Here is a 14,650-nt window from a genome sequence, read left to right as displayed (position 1 = left end):
AGCCTTAAACCCCAATCCCATGTTCACATGTCACAGGAAGCTAACATACGTTTCTCCAATGTAAATAGGGACATCCTACTCCGTAACGATGATGATGATGTTAATTTTATGATTTATACCCTGCCCATCTTCCTGGGTTTGCCCCAGCCACACTCGGCAGTTTCCAACATACAGAAAAACATACCGTATTTTTTGGACCATAACACTCACTTTTTTCCTCCTAAAAAGTAAGAGGAAATGTCTGTGCGTGTTATGGAGGGAATGCCTACGGGTGGCATGCCTACGGATTTTCCTCCTCTAAAAACTATGTGCGTGTTATGGTCGGGTGCGTGTTATAGAGCGAAAAATACGGTAATAAAACATTAAACATTAAAAAAAACTTCCCTGCCAGTAATGATCACCATATTGCACAGGGGAACACAGGAATCTGCCTTATACCAAGTCATACCATTGGCTCTTGTCAAAAAACCAGAAGCCTTTTTACTAGGTATAATAGGTGAAGAGTTACCAAGAGAAGATAAAAGACTTTTTATGTATGCAATGATGGCAGCAACAATGCTACTAGCCCAGAGATGGAAGGAAGGAAGGAGAGTACCAAGAAAAGGATAGCAGGTGAAACTGATGGAGTAGGCAGAGATGGTGAGACTGATGGGGAAGAGCCGAAACCAGGAGGATCAAGTCTTTTCTAAAGACTGGAATAAATTTGTAATTTATTTAAAAGACCACTGTAAACAGTTAAAATCTTTGGCAGGGATGTAAAGTCACTTGTAATGTGAACTTTTTTATGGTAATTATGGTTATATAATAGGTAGATAAGGGTAAAAGATTCAGTAAATTTAATCTTAAAGATGGAACCATGGAGGGAGGGAAGGAGGTCTAAGGGTTCGAAAGAACGCTGTACAGTGGTACCTCGGGTTAAGAACTTAATTCGTTCCGGAGGTCCGTTCTTAACCTGAAACTGTTCTTAATCTGAGGTACCACTTTAGCTAATGGGGCCTCCCGCTGCTGCCTCGCCGCCGGAGCACAATTTCTGTTCTCATGCTGAAGCAAAGTTCTTAACCTGAAGCACTATTTCTGGGTTAGTGGAGTCTGTAACCTGAAGTGTATGTAACCTGAAGCGTATGTAACCTGAGGTACCACTGTATTTTAATGTTTGAAATGGTTTTGTTTTATATGTATAAAATTTTTCAAAAACTTAATAAAAAATTATATGCATATAATAATATAATATAATATAATATAATATAATATAATATAATATAATATAATATAATATAAATCTCTCGCCCTCCATAAAAACACACCTGGAGGGCATCAGGGATGTAAAAGCGGGCTGGGCTCTAAGCAGAAGCCCTAGCTGGGCGCTTTTCCTCCCCCCGAGGCGCGGCCCCAGCAGCCCGCCCGGCGAGGCGCCTCTTCCCCCTCCTGGCCAGCAGCGCTGCCGCCTCCGCTGCGCGTGGGAAGGAGGTGGGCTTCTTCCAGCCCCGGAACGTGGCGCTTTCCTGACACGCGTGTTTGTGGGAATCCCCTGGCATGGGCGTGGCCAAACTTTTTTTCGGGGGGGGGGCGAGTTATCTGTGACGCAGTTGGTTAGTTAGTACTTGGCTGAGGGGCCCCGCTGCGCGTGGACGCGGCACGCGAGAAAGGAGCCTTTCCGGGGTCGGGCCGCCTTCGCGCGCCTTCGCCTCTCTCTGCCGCGCCGCCCGCCCGCCCGCTCGCTCCCTCCAGCCGCGCCGGCCCCGTCGCGCCTCCTCCGCCCTCGCCGCCCTCGCGAGAAGCGGCGCCTGGCGGCTCCTGCTCCGCAAACCAGCGCGGGATCCGCCGCCGAGATTTCTGCGGGAGGTAGGACCGGGCTGCTCTCTTCATCTGCGCCAGGAAGCTCGTGTGAATGCGCAGCGGTTGCGGGTCGGGGCGGGCGGGCGGGCGGCGCGCCTCTGGACCTCCGCGGGCGAAAGGGGCGCAGAAGGACGCCGCCTCCGGCCAGAGCCGCGCCGCCCTCGCTCGCTCGCTCGCTGGCTCGCCCTCTCGCTCCCGGGCGCGTCTGAAGGGGAATCCACGAGTTGCCTGGAGGTTGCGAAGACTTCCCGAGCCCCAGAAGGGCTCCCAAGTGGAGGAAGGAGGCTGGGATTTTAATATGCCGTCAATTAAGTGGATTCCTAGACGCCCCCCCCAATGCTTTTGGGGTAGAGTTGTGATGATTTGGTTGCGCCTCCGCAGTGGAAAGATAACGCTTATAGAGGACGTAGGAACAAGTGAAGTGGCCCTGACAGGATTGAAAATATATTAAAGAGGCACTTAGTTAGTCCTCCCGGAGAGGCTGGCGCGCTGCAACTCCCCTGATTCCCCAGCACGGACCAGGCTGCCTGCGAGGGATGGTTGTCCGAAGGGCCACATTCACCCCGATTTCGCCTGCTGTCCGTTTTCTGCTTGCAAGTCTAACTAAATTAGGAAAACAGGAGGGGGGCACAGCAGGGTGTTGGAAAACCTAGCATGGAAGCATAGATATCCTGAAAGCTGTATGGCAAGTGGAAGGTGTTTTATTTTACAGGCAGATGAGCTTTGAAGAAAATTGTACTTTGTAGGTGCAGCAAATGGAACTGGACCTCAGGGCAGTTTTCTAGCTACCAAAGTGGATTAGGGTTTGGGAACAAACTAGAAATAAATATTTCAATGGAACATTAAAACATATATATCTGTGGGGGAAATTGTGGGTCTGTGCTTGGCAGAACTTGTGTATATGATTGAGTATATTGGAACCGGCCAGACCTATGCTTAGATCTGATTATTTATTTATTTATTTATTTGGGCATTTATTTCCTGCCCTTCTAGTGTAAATATACCAAGCAGAGTGGCAGACAACATATTAAAATTGCAAATGCATTAAAATAGTAGAAAACTCTACAGCAGCTAAAAAATCCTAAAGACGTTGGGCTGGATTCAGCTAACCTGGTGCACTAGTAGAAGGCAGTGATCCTCCTGCTTCCCCCAAATCTGCTCTGGAGTGTTGGGAGAAACCGCAGAACAGTTCGCGGGGGGAGAGGGAAAATTGTTCCATCTGATAAGCAGAAATACTTGTGCTGATGGAATGGCTGTATGAATGTGATGTTGAATCCCACCCACTGTTCCAGGGGTTATGTTAAGGCCTGGAAATTGCATATAGCCAAATCCTTGGAGCCGCCCTGTGGCTGGCAGGTGGGTGGGGTGGGTGCGGGGAGAGGGCATCTCCAGCACTCCCACAGCCGTGCCCACAGCGGGTCTTGCCCAGCACGCCAGGCCGGGAGCTTCAAAGCCCTTTTTGTACTAGGTAACCACGAGTGGCCCCGGCGCGTGAAGAGCTTTTCAACGCTTCACCTTGCTTGGGACTTGAGTTGCACAGTTTCAACCAGCCATCCTTCAGCCGTGTACGGTTGAAATTGCCCAAGTCACATGCGTGTAAAATGAGAGTTTACTGTAATAGAGGAGGAGCTGGCAGGAGCATTAATGGCTACCTAGAGTAGACAGGCAGTGGATTGTCAAGGCAACAGCAAAGAGAAGAGCGGAGGCCTTGGAGGCCTGTTACACCTCTAAGAAGAAGAGCCACTGCAAACCACCGGCCTATATCATCAGAATCCTCTGCGGCCTCCTTTCTCAAATTGCCCACACTAGGTGCTCCTCAGTCTGTTCTTGAAATGCTCCAAGGAATGAGATTCACCTTCATTCCCAATTAACCATTTATTTCACTGGTTGCCCTTTTCCTTTTATTTAAATGCATCATTGCTTGTTTTGTGCCTTCTGCACTTCATGAGGAGTAATTCATACTTTCATTTTTTGCTGACGTCTGTCCGTGTTCTCCCGTGTGGGGTTTTCCTCTTCCTGGGCTGCTTATAATAATCTCCTTCAACTTCTCCTTTCTCCAGTGGGCTCTTTTTCTGGTGCTCTTTATCTTTCTAACCCTCCTCAGAATTCTTTCCAGTTTGTCAACTTAGCAAAGGCACTTCTGTTTGCTCAGAGGGTCATGGGGTGGTCTGAAACTGGAGCAATTTTCATGGTTGCTCTGCAGCAAATTGGCTTTTGATCTAAGGTCAGGAGACCCGTAGATTTTGTTTGAAAAACTCCTGAGATGCATTCCCGCCTCAGTGTTTCTACTAAAGAATAGGCATAGGGCCGCCAACGCCACAAGCTTGCAAGGGGCTAAATTTTAAGTAAGGGTGGCTATTCTTTTTGTCAGGAGCCCTGCAGGGCCAGGAGTCCCCCACCATCATATGAGGAGACCATCCTTCAAGGAGGGGCCTTCTGGGGGGCAGGAGCAGAGGCCGAAATGGGCAGCACGGTCCGTGTCTTTTCCTCCTTTGTACAGGAGGCTAGTTTCTGCAAATGCTCTCACAGCCCTGACCAACTTCTGCCCGGGCAAAAGAGGCATCCTCAGAATTATCAGAGCACATTCCAGCTAGGCAGAAGCACACCAGGGGGGTGGGCAGCAGCAGGAGGTGCATCTGCCGAGAGTCTGTTTCGGCTTTCTACCAAACCATGTAAAGCCTTCTCCTGCACTTAATATTTATAATAATAATTTATTATTTCTACCCTGCCCATCTGGCTGGGTTTCCCCAGCCACTCTAGGTGGCTTTCAGCAGAACATTAAAAACAGAATGAAACTTCAAACATTAAAAACTTCCCTAAACAGAGCTGCCTTTAGATGTCTTCTAAAAGTTGGGTAGTTCCTTATTTCCTTGATATCTGGTGGGAGGGCGTTCCACAGGGTGGGGGCCACTACTGAGAAGGCCCTCTGCCTGGTTCCCTGTAACCTCACTTCTCGCAGTGAGGGAACCGCCAGAAGGCCCTTGGCGCTTGGCCTCCGTGTCTGGGCAGAACGATGGGGGTGGAGACGCTCCTTCAGGTATACTGGGCCGAGGCCATTTAGGGCTTTAAAGGTCAGCACCCACACTTTGAATTGTGTTCGGAAACGTACTGGGAGCCAATGTAGGTCTTTCAAGACCGTTGTTATGTGGTCTTGGCGGCCGCCCCCAGTCACCAGTCTAGCTGCCGCATTCTGGATTAGTTGTAGTTTCCAGGTCACCTTCAAAGGTAGCCCCACATAGAGCGCATTGCAGTAGTCCAAGCGAGAGATAACCAGAGCATGCACCACTCTGGCAAGACAGTCTGTGGGCAGATAGGGTCTCAGCCTGCGTACCAGATGGAGCTGATAAACAGCTGCCCTGGAAACAGAATTGACCTGTGCCTCCATGGACAGCTGTGAGTCCAGAATGACTCCCAGGCTGCGCACCTGGTCCTTCAGGGGCACAGTTACCCCATTCAGGACCAAGGAGTCCCCCACACCCACCTGCACCCGGTCCCCCCCAAACAATACTTCTGTCTTGTCAGGATTCAACCTCAATCCGTTAACCGCCATCCATCCTCCAACCACCTCCAGACACTCACACAGGACCTTCATCGCCTTCACTGGTTCTGATTTAAAAGAGAGGTAGAACTGTGTGTCATCGGCATACTGATGAACACCCAGCCCAAACCCCCTGATGATCTCTCCCAGCAGCTTCATGTAGATGTTAAAAAGCATGGGAGAGAGGACAGAACCCTGAGGCACCCCACAACTGAGAGCCAAGGGGTCTGAACACTCATGCCCCCAACACCACTTTCTCGACACGGCCCAGGAGGAAGGAGCGGAACCACTGTATAATTGTGCCCCCAGCTCCCAACTCCTGTAGTTGTTCCAGAAGGATGTCTTGGTCAGTGGTATCAAAGGCCGCTGAGAGATCCAGCAGAACTAGGAAACAGCTCTCACCTTTGTCCCTAGCCTGCCAAAGATCATCGACCAGCACAACCAAGGCAGTTTCAGTCCCATGATGTGGCCTGAATCCTGATTAGAAGGGATCCAAATGGTCTGCATCCTCCAGGTGTGCCTGGAGTTGTTCAGCAACCACCCGCTCAATCACCTTGCCCAAGAATGGAAGATTTGAGACTGGGCGATAGTTGGCCATATTGGCCAGCTCCAAAGATGTTTTTTTAAAGAAGTGGTTTAATGACTGCCTCTTTCAGTGGGTCTGGGAAGGCTCCCTCGCAGAGAGAAGCATTCACTACCCCGCAGAGCCCATCGCCCAGCCCTTCCCAGCTCGCTTTTATGAGCCAGGATGGGCAAGGATCAAGGAGACAGGTGGTCAGTTTCACTAGTCCAAGCAGCCTGTCCACATCCTCGGAGGTAACTTGTTTTCCAGTCGTCCAACTGGCTTTCAGCATGTCTTTCGTGAGTTCCCCACTTATTCCGTATCACATCCTTCACCCTCTCAGCCGGTTTTTCTATTCAGCTTATCTGTCTTTCTCCTGTCCACTCACCACTGTTCTTCTTGCTCACAGCTTCTCCTTCCTCGTTTGCTGATCTTCCTTTCTTTGTTCTTCCTAAGGTTCCTGTGTCTTAGGACCCACTGTTTCCTCTGCTCCCTCGTCCTGCCTCCGGACTCGCTGCCACTTTGATCAGGAGCACCCCACGTACTGCCCTTAGAAGTTGATGGACTACAGCAGCCATCATTCCTGGCCATTGGCGATGCTGGCTGGGGCTGATGGGAGCTAGAGTAAATAACATCTGGAAGATTCCATGTTGGCCACCCCTGCCTTAGTTTGTTTCATCCTGGGCTCTTCCTTTTTCTAGAACTAGTAAGGAGAGCAAACCCCATCATTTCTCACCATTGGACATGCTGGGATGGATGGGAGTTGTAGTCCAGCAATATTATTGTTATTATTATCTATTAAACTTATACTCCGCCCTATACCCGGAGGTCTCACAACAAGACCACAACATATAAAATCAAATATCTGAAGGGCCACAGTTTCCCCACCCCTCTTCAACACCTTGTGTGAGGTTTTCCTAGCCCTGCTCACTGGCTGCAGGCACACCATACCTTACAGCACACACACACCTGAGTCTTGGAAGCTGTTGTTACACCTCACAATTCGCAGAACCCTTAGCAAACTACAGTTTCCAGGTTTCTCTTTTGGTGGTTGGGGTGCTTTAAATGTATGATATATACACAACCATGTTTTACTAATAATTTAGACGCGGTCCTGTTTGGAAACATGCTGTTTGCAGTTTCCCTCCTCACCAGTTCTGTGCTATTTTTCTAGGGAAAGAGGTGCCAGAACTCACCATGAAGGCCTTCCTTGTCCCTGAGAGGTGCTGGAACTGAGTTCCTGCGAGTTCTGGCCGAAAAAGAGCCCTGCCAGTAATGATCAGTTTGTGAACATGATGTGAACTGATACCCCAGCAGGTCAGGTGGTGAGGGCTGGTAGGGGGTTTGCAGGCAGACAGGCAAGCAAAAAGCAAATGGCAGTTTTCAGTCCTTTGTTTAGTCCATTATTAGATTAGGTGTATTCCGGGAAGGGCCTATGGCTCCGCTGCAGAGCATGGGCTCTTTTCTCTGAGAAGAAGCAAGACGTTCCCTTTCCTCCCAAGAAACATTATGCATTATTTGTAAAGATAACATCTACCATGCTGCTGCAAGGAGCTGTCTTTAGAGCAGGCTTCTCCCTCTACGCCAGTCTTGGCCCGTTCTCCTTTACCTCAGCCACATGCACACAAGAAGTCTCCCAAAGGGAGGGTGTCCTGTTCCCACCAAGCACCTGCTTTGTGAAGCACATCCTCCCTTGACATCTCCCCTTGATGCCAGCTAGCCAGGAAAGGACTCTCTGCAGCAGCCTGGAGAGCTGCTCTCTGTCTGCGTAGATAGTGCGAGCCATGGGGGAACCGACTTGCTGTAAAGCAGATTTGTATTCTTTGCTCATTGCCTAATCATCTGGAGGCATCTGGCTTTAGGTGTTTGTGGAGACCAGATACATGAGTGCTCTTAATGTACAGTATTTGGTTTTTGAGCAGGCTGCTCAGGTGCAAAAGGGGAAGGGGCTCTAATAGCTGTGCAGAAGAGGGGATTTCAGCAGGTGTCACGTGACAAGCTGAACAGGGTAAAATTCCCTCTTCTGCATAAATAGTATTAAGAAAGGAGTGTTGCTCCGTGGCAGAACACCAGCTTTGCATGCAGGTCGTCACAGGTTTGATCCCCAGCATATGCAGGTGGTGCTAGGAGAGACCCCTGCTTAAGACCCTGGAGTAGCTGCTGCCAGTCAGTGTGGCAAATATTAAGCTAGGTGGACCAATGGTCTGACTCAGAAGAAGGCAGCTTCCTGTGTTGCTATTAAAGGCGTAGGAGCCCGGTTTTCTTGGGTATTTGAGCGCCCTATCTCTCAGTCTGTTGTCCGAGGTAGAGAGATATTTTGCAGAGGAAACATCCAGTCTGAAGCCAAAGAGGGCAGTTGCTAACACTGCTCAAGGATAAACGTTAGCTGTGCAATCTGGGGGTGGGGTGGGGAACATTTGGGTGGGGAATGGAAATGTTTACATGGAAAGCAGAAAGGAACAACAGAATTGGCTGCAACAAGTAATGAAATCCAGACCGCCCCCACCCTGCAAGAAAGGGCCATGCCAGCATCTCCCCAGAGGGAGCCAGAAACTTCGCAAAAGAAAGAGAAGTAGGTTGGGGTGAGTAATGCTGTGGCTGGAGGCATGTTTATTGGCACCTAGCACTTGGGGGGACACCCCCCTTCGTAGCGGTTTGGAGAGGGGGAATGAGGCTTGGTTCTCAGGATGGTGGGACATGGCACACTTGCAGGCACTGGGGGTGGGAATGGATTTGGCACCTAGGAATAGACGGCGCAGCCGGCCAAAGCCTGTCTAAGTAGGAGAGCCACATTGCAAAAATCTTCATGCAGCTCAGAATCGAAAACACAGCCGTGCTGTGGCTGCTCCCCTCCTCCCAGACCCACTTTCCAGCAGCGCCTGCTGCTCTTTCTGAGAGTGTTTGGGCTCTGTGTCCAGGCTGCGTGTCTGAATCCTGCTCGCTGGGAATACTAGTGAGGAGAGGGCTCTTGCTCTCAGGCCCGGCTTGTGGCTTCCAACACGCGCATCTGGTTGGCGACTAGGAGAATGGGATGCGGGATCAGACACAGCTTTGGTTTGTTCTAGCAGGGCTCTGCTTATAAGGACAGAGGGCAGGTCTCTGATCAAGGACATCTGGTGCAAGGTCTGCCTCTGACAGTGGCCCAGTGGGTAACTTGGGGCAAATCACTATATTTGCATAAGTCCCCACATACATACAGATTTATTCCATTTGTTTCATAGGTTAGGTGAAGTGGAATAAAAATTATAAAGCATGTTGACATGTCAGAGTGCCAAATAATGCAGCAAAAACACTTTAAAGACTGGCAAGTGTATTATGGCATAAGCTTTTGCAGACTACCCCATTGGAAATAATGAGCTAGAAGCATTGTTTTTCAATATTTTGGGTCACCTGATGATTGACCACTCACGTACAGGGATGGGGGAGCTCTGGGTCCAGCTTGCTAGCCAGATCCTATTCCGGACCTCACCCCTGAGTTGGGAGAATCACCAGGATAACAGGAAAGACCCTTGTCTTAAGAGACTTTGGAGAGCCATCATATTTCAGGGAATATTAGGTTAGAAGGATTAAAAGTCTAACCTGCTAGTATAATACTGTTACCTTATTCCACCTTCAGAAGTAACCAAGCAGAGAAGCATTGCTCAATTGGAAGAGCTCCCCACTTCTCTTCCATTTTTCAGTTAATCATGCATCCCCTGTGTGTGGGCAAGCAAGCAGCCTTCTAAAAAATTTGTTGCCATGATATTTGAGGTCTTGTTTACAAGGGGAGAGCTGGGCCAAGAAAACAAACCATAGCATGGTTGCTCCTAGCAGTTTTGCCCGTCCACAATACTTACTTGAGATTATAATATAGAGCAACCTTCAAGGCTGGGCATTGGTAACTAGGAATGGGGTAACCTGTCAATTTTGTTTTCTCTTGTTTTCTCATTTTTCCAGTCCTAAGCTCAGTTCCTCACATTTCTACATTACTTTAAAAAACAAAACAAAAACAGCTCTCAATTTTTTTAAATCAGTGTTTAGGTTCTGCTAATATGCACATGCTTCTATGCGGTTTTGCCTGATATACATTTTTTTGCAAACTGTTTGCCTTTATAATGCATTTATGTTACTTTTGCTGACATGTGCATTTCTATGCAGTGTTTACTTGGGTGTCCACGTTGCTTGGCTGGAGAACTGCATTGCAAAATTTAGAGAAGTGCAAGTGTCAAAGGATAGCTGTATTTTGGTTTGTGTAATGTTTGAAGAAGTGCAATTTAGGTAGGTATGCATTAAAATGTGAACCGAATTGAATTGCTCCCCTAATTGAATTGTAACCCAGCCCCAGCCCCGTTATACCTTTGTATGCACTGAGTAAGCGAGGGGCAGCATCACGACTTGGGTGGACAGGGAAGTTACCCAAATAGGAAATTGTATCTTAATAGCATCTTTAAGCAGGAGTGGTTGCTTAACAACAATAGCTAATAGTATATTTAAGGAACACAGCTCTTAGCCCCCTCACTTTCACTGCTGCCGCCCATATAATTTCTTGTTTGTCACCCTGTGGACATCTCCCTCCCATCTGTAGTCAGCTGAAAAAGCAAGAGGAACAAAGATCAGCTGGTAGCACGAGGCTCTTTTCTCTCTCCTCAGCAGAAACAATGACTTCCCTTCCCACCCATACACTTCTCCCCTGGAAAAAGTAGGGACTGGCAGCAAAATGGAGCAAAATGGAGCGGCAGTGAAGTACAATGCATGAGCTGATCTGGGTGGGAGGGAGATAATACTCTGAGGCTGCCCATCCATATTTGTTTGACAGCAGCCTAGGACCTTGTAGCAGGCAGGAGAGGAACAGCATCAGGTTTGGTATTGCAGGTTTTGCCACCCTGCTTGTTAGTCCTCCCCAGCCACCCATTAGATTTCTCAAAAGAGGCACTCCAAGGTTCAGTCTTCAGATTGTTGAATTGCTGGCAGAATCCAGATGGGGAGCAACATGCAGATGCTGCAGCCACGCACCTGGTTTTATACAATTGCTCAGCCAGTTTAAATTGGTAATGCAGCTGTTGCACTCACCTGTGCTGGAAAGTGGGTTCAAGTGCTGCCTGGAGAGGCCCGAAGAGAGGCTGGGGCTGCAAGCCTATACCCACTTATTTAGGAGTAAGTTCTACTGAACTCAGTGGAACTTACTTTTGAGTAGATATAAGATTGTGGTGTAGGCCCTACTAGGACACTCTTCATTTCCTTCATGTTGTTAATCATCATCATCATCATCTTCATTCATTCATTCATTCATTCATTCGTTTGTTTGTTTGCCGCCCATCTGACTGGGTTCCCCCAGCCACTCTTGGGCACTTCCCTACAAAAAAATAGTGAAAACACAATGCAACATGACACACCAAAAGCTTCCCTCCACAGGGCTGCTTTTAGATGTCTTCTAAAAGTTGTAGAGTTCTTTATCTCTTTAACATCTGGTGGGACGGTGCCACTACTGAGAAGGCCCTCTGCCTGGCTCCCTGTAACTTTGCTTCTCGCAGGGAGAGAACCACCAGAAGGCCCTTGGAGCTGGACCTCAGTGTCCAGGCTGAACGATGGGGGTGGAGATGTTTCTTCAGGTCTTCAGGGCTGAGGTCGTTTAGGGCTTTTAAAGGTCCGCACCAACACTTTGAATAGCCTTCCTCCAAGGTGACCTCCAGCTGCCGCGCTCACTGTCTGTCAGTGCAACAGTAACAGCAGCATGCCAGATCCTATTCCAAGCAGGTGGGTTCTCCCTTTCCTTTTGCTGCTCAGGCATGCTGCCCTTCCCACCTTCCATCTCTGCTTCCTGCAAAGTATTTTCCCTGCGGGGTGTGGAAATGTTTGCATGTTGTGCGGGGGGGGGGGGTACTTAAGATCCCTTTATACCTTACCTTAAGCAGAATGCAATATGCTTAAGTTGATGTTTGAGCAAGCACATGCTTTTTGTTTTGAGCTACTGTTACCCCTGATTCTCTGATTCTGCCTTTGCAGGAAAATGAGCATTGGTTTTATTGTGGTCAGTGCAGAGCCCAGAATCAGTTGTGTGCAAAAACCAGCCCTTGCCAGGTGGCGTAAAGAGAAATATGCTATTTGGTGTATGCCAGAAAGCTCCAGCCACACCCATATAATATCACCTCTTCCTATCCGCAGCCTTCCTTCCTTTAAAGCTGAAACTGCAGCCTAAGTTAAGGGGACCTCGTCTACTCTTGGTGTGCCCCAGCCCACCATCTGATCTAGCTTCACCCAAACCCCTTGTTAAAGGAGCAAATATGAAGTGATATCACAAAGAAAGGTACCTCTGAGTATGTGCAGAGTACCATTCTCTCACTGCTGAGCGACTGGAGTCTGTTCACATGCTTAGAATTAAGCAGTAGAACTTCCTTCTGGTGCAGATTTCTCACATCATTGCTCTGCGCTCTCTCATCCTAAGCTTAGCCAATTCCTTAAGTTGCAGCTCTGCATATTTTTACAATGCAAATTCCATGCCATTACCATTTATTTAATAATATTGATAATTTATTCTCCCAGTTATGGGGCCTTTAGAAATCCTTCTCAAGAGTCTCTGGTTTCTGGGTGTTCTGGTTGCTTTCCTAGCTTTCACAATCAGAAATAGTTTTCATCCCCAAGGTAACCTTTCAGGTTTTATTTGCTCATGAGATGAGTTCTGTTTCAAAATTCATCAGCTGGTCGCCAGGTGTGACCTAGGAGGGCCGGGCTTGGGAGGGTCCAGAGTGGAAGCAGAGCTCCGTTCCCTAGTGCGCAGGATTGCCAGCCCTGGACCTGGGAGCTGCCTCTGCTTCTTTGAGGACGGTTCAGAGAGGCCTGTTCCATTACTTGATGGCTGCAGATTTTATGAAGGAGTTTTGAGAGGAGAAAGATGAAGTTATATGTGTGGAGTTTGATATGCTTTGACTGAGTCATACGTTCAGTGGTTTCTAAGGGAGTATAAATCAGCTCCAACGGTTACTGACATTTTACAGGAAAAAATGGGGATACAATTGTAACATCTCTGTTACCATACTAAAGAACATGGCCTGAGGAACCCCCCCCCCTTTTTCTGCTGTGCCTTCTTGGAGGGTATCTGTTCTGTATGCTGTATTCTGGGGTAGCCAACTCAGTGCTCTCCAGATCTTGCTGATCTACAACCGGTGGTGAAGTTCCCTGCTCTGGCACCAGGAGTGGCGTAATTCAGGGCGAGGCCAGTGTGCGTCCCAGGGGGCGTGGTGCGCGTTGGGGGATGCACGGCAAGTGGCGCACGTCCTGGGGCTGCAAGTTGAGCACTGAGCACCCCGGGGGTGGCCACGATGTCACTCCCGGGTGGCACCCAGGGCACACCGCCCCCCTGCCCCCACCTTCGTCCGCCGGTGACTACAACTCCTATTATCCGTGACCAATTTCCATTTTGGCTGGAGGTTTTGGGAGTTGCCGTCCAGCAGCATTTGGAGAGCACTGCATTGGCTACTCCTGCTGCATTCATTTACTCTGGGATAGCTTGCCCTCTGCTTATCTAAAAGTTAACCTCCCACCAGATAGCTGCCTGAAGCCCCCGGAGTGGAGGCTTTGTGCAGCTAACCCCAAGCTAGAACAGCGAGATGGAGCACTGCGCAGCGCTCCGTCTCCCTGTTCTGGCTTTGGGCTTAGCCGCGCAGCCTGCATTCGCTCTATAGGACGCATGCACATTCCCCCTTCATTTTTGGAGGGGAAAAAGTGTGTCCTATAGAGTGAAAAATACGGCGGGAAGGTAAACGGCGTTTCCGTGTGCTGCTCTGGTTCTCCAGAAGCGGCTTAGTCATGCTGGCCACATGACCCAGAAGCTGTATGCCAGCTCCCTCGGCCAATAAAGCGAGATGAGCGCCGCAACCCGAGAGTCGTCCGCGACCGGAACTAATGTTCAGGGGTCCCTTTACCTCCTTGTAAAACATGACACAAGTGCAACTGATTGTCTGGGACTTTCTCAACATCTCTCTCTCAGCTACTCAGTTTTTTTTTGTTTTTTTGTTTATAGCAGCAATTTTCAAAGTTTTTAGCTTTGTGAAATGGCCCTTCCATCAACTTGTCTGTCATGGGGGGGGCCACTAGGTGGCGCATCGGAAGATGGCTGATAATAACATCTCTCCGACCCACACGAGGTAATTTGGAGGCTATGATGGGGGTAATTAGCCTCCTTAACCCCCCCAGGATTATGGGGGGGACGGCCCTTGCCTGCTGTGCCCTATACCACCCCCGAATTTGTGGGGGTGGGGGCACTAGGCACAAAGCCCTCCTGTGGGATTTTCGGCACTCCTCGACGCCGTCCCCGATTCGCGCCGCTGGTTGCAATGATCTTTAAAAGAAATAATTTGGACGTGATTAATTGCACATACATCAAGGAAAAAGGGGAGTAAATACTGCTGACAGAAGAGATCTCTGATAACAAGACAACAATAAAATACGAGAAGAACGTCAAGATACGGTAATGACTGAGGGGGGAGGGGGGGGGAAACCTGCCTCTACCTTTTTATGTGATTTAACAAGAATCCCCCTCCCCTAATGAGTCAGAAATTAAGGACTTAAGCTGTGGATTTAAGGCTGTGTGGAGATAAACTTTCGATCCAAAGCAATGTTTCAAGATGAAGCTGGAAAGCTAAGAGTTTTGGAGTGACGCAGTCAGGAAAAAATGCCGTTCGCCATTTTGTGAGGCATTGTGGGAGCTCTTGGGTCTGGGAGGAGAAAGAGAGAAATAG

General features: G+C 48.9%; 1 protein-coding gene across 3 annotated transcripts in view; it reads left to right on the top strand.

The window, feature by feature from the left end:
- The first annotated feature begins 1,702 nt into the window (after window positions 1-1,702).
- The window catches only part of SORBS3 (sorbin and SH3 domain containing 3), a 69,789-nt gene continuing 56,841 nt past the window's right edge, over window positions 1,703-14,650 (top strand). The window contains exon 1 of one of the 3 annotated variants that reach the window (XM_079954992.1): window positions 1,703-1,842. The gene's annotated coding sequence lies outside the window, so the exon portion shown is untranslated. Of the gene's footprint in view, window positions 1,843-8,396; window positions 8,519-14,650 lie in introns of those variants that run through there. The other 2 variants (XM_079954984.1, XM_079954983.1) reach the window with 2 other exon arrangements.

Source organism: Podarcis cretensis (assembly GCF_951804945.1).
Source record: "Podarcis cretensis genome assembly, chromosome: 15".
Classification (NCBI taxonomy): Eukaryota; Metazoa; Chordata; class Lepidosauria; order Squamata; family Lacertidae; genus Podarcis; species Podarcis cretensis.
The sequence above is the reverse complement of the archived record's forward strand: the minus strand, read 5'-3'. Positions and strand labels throughout refer to the sequence as shown.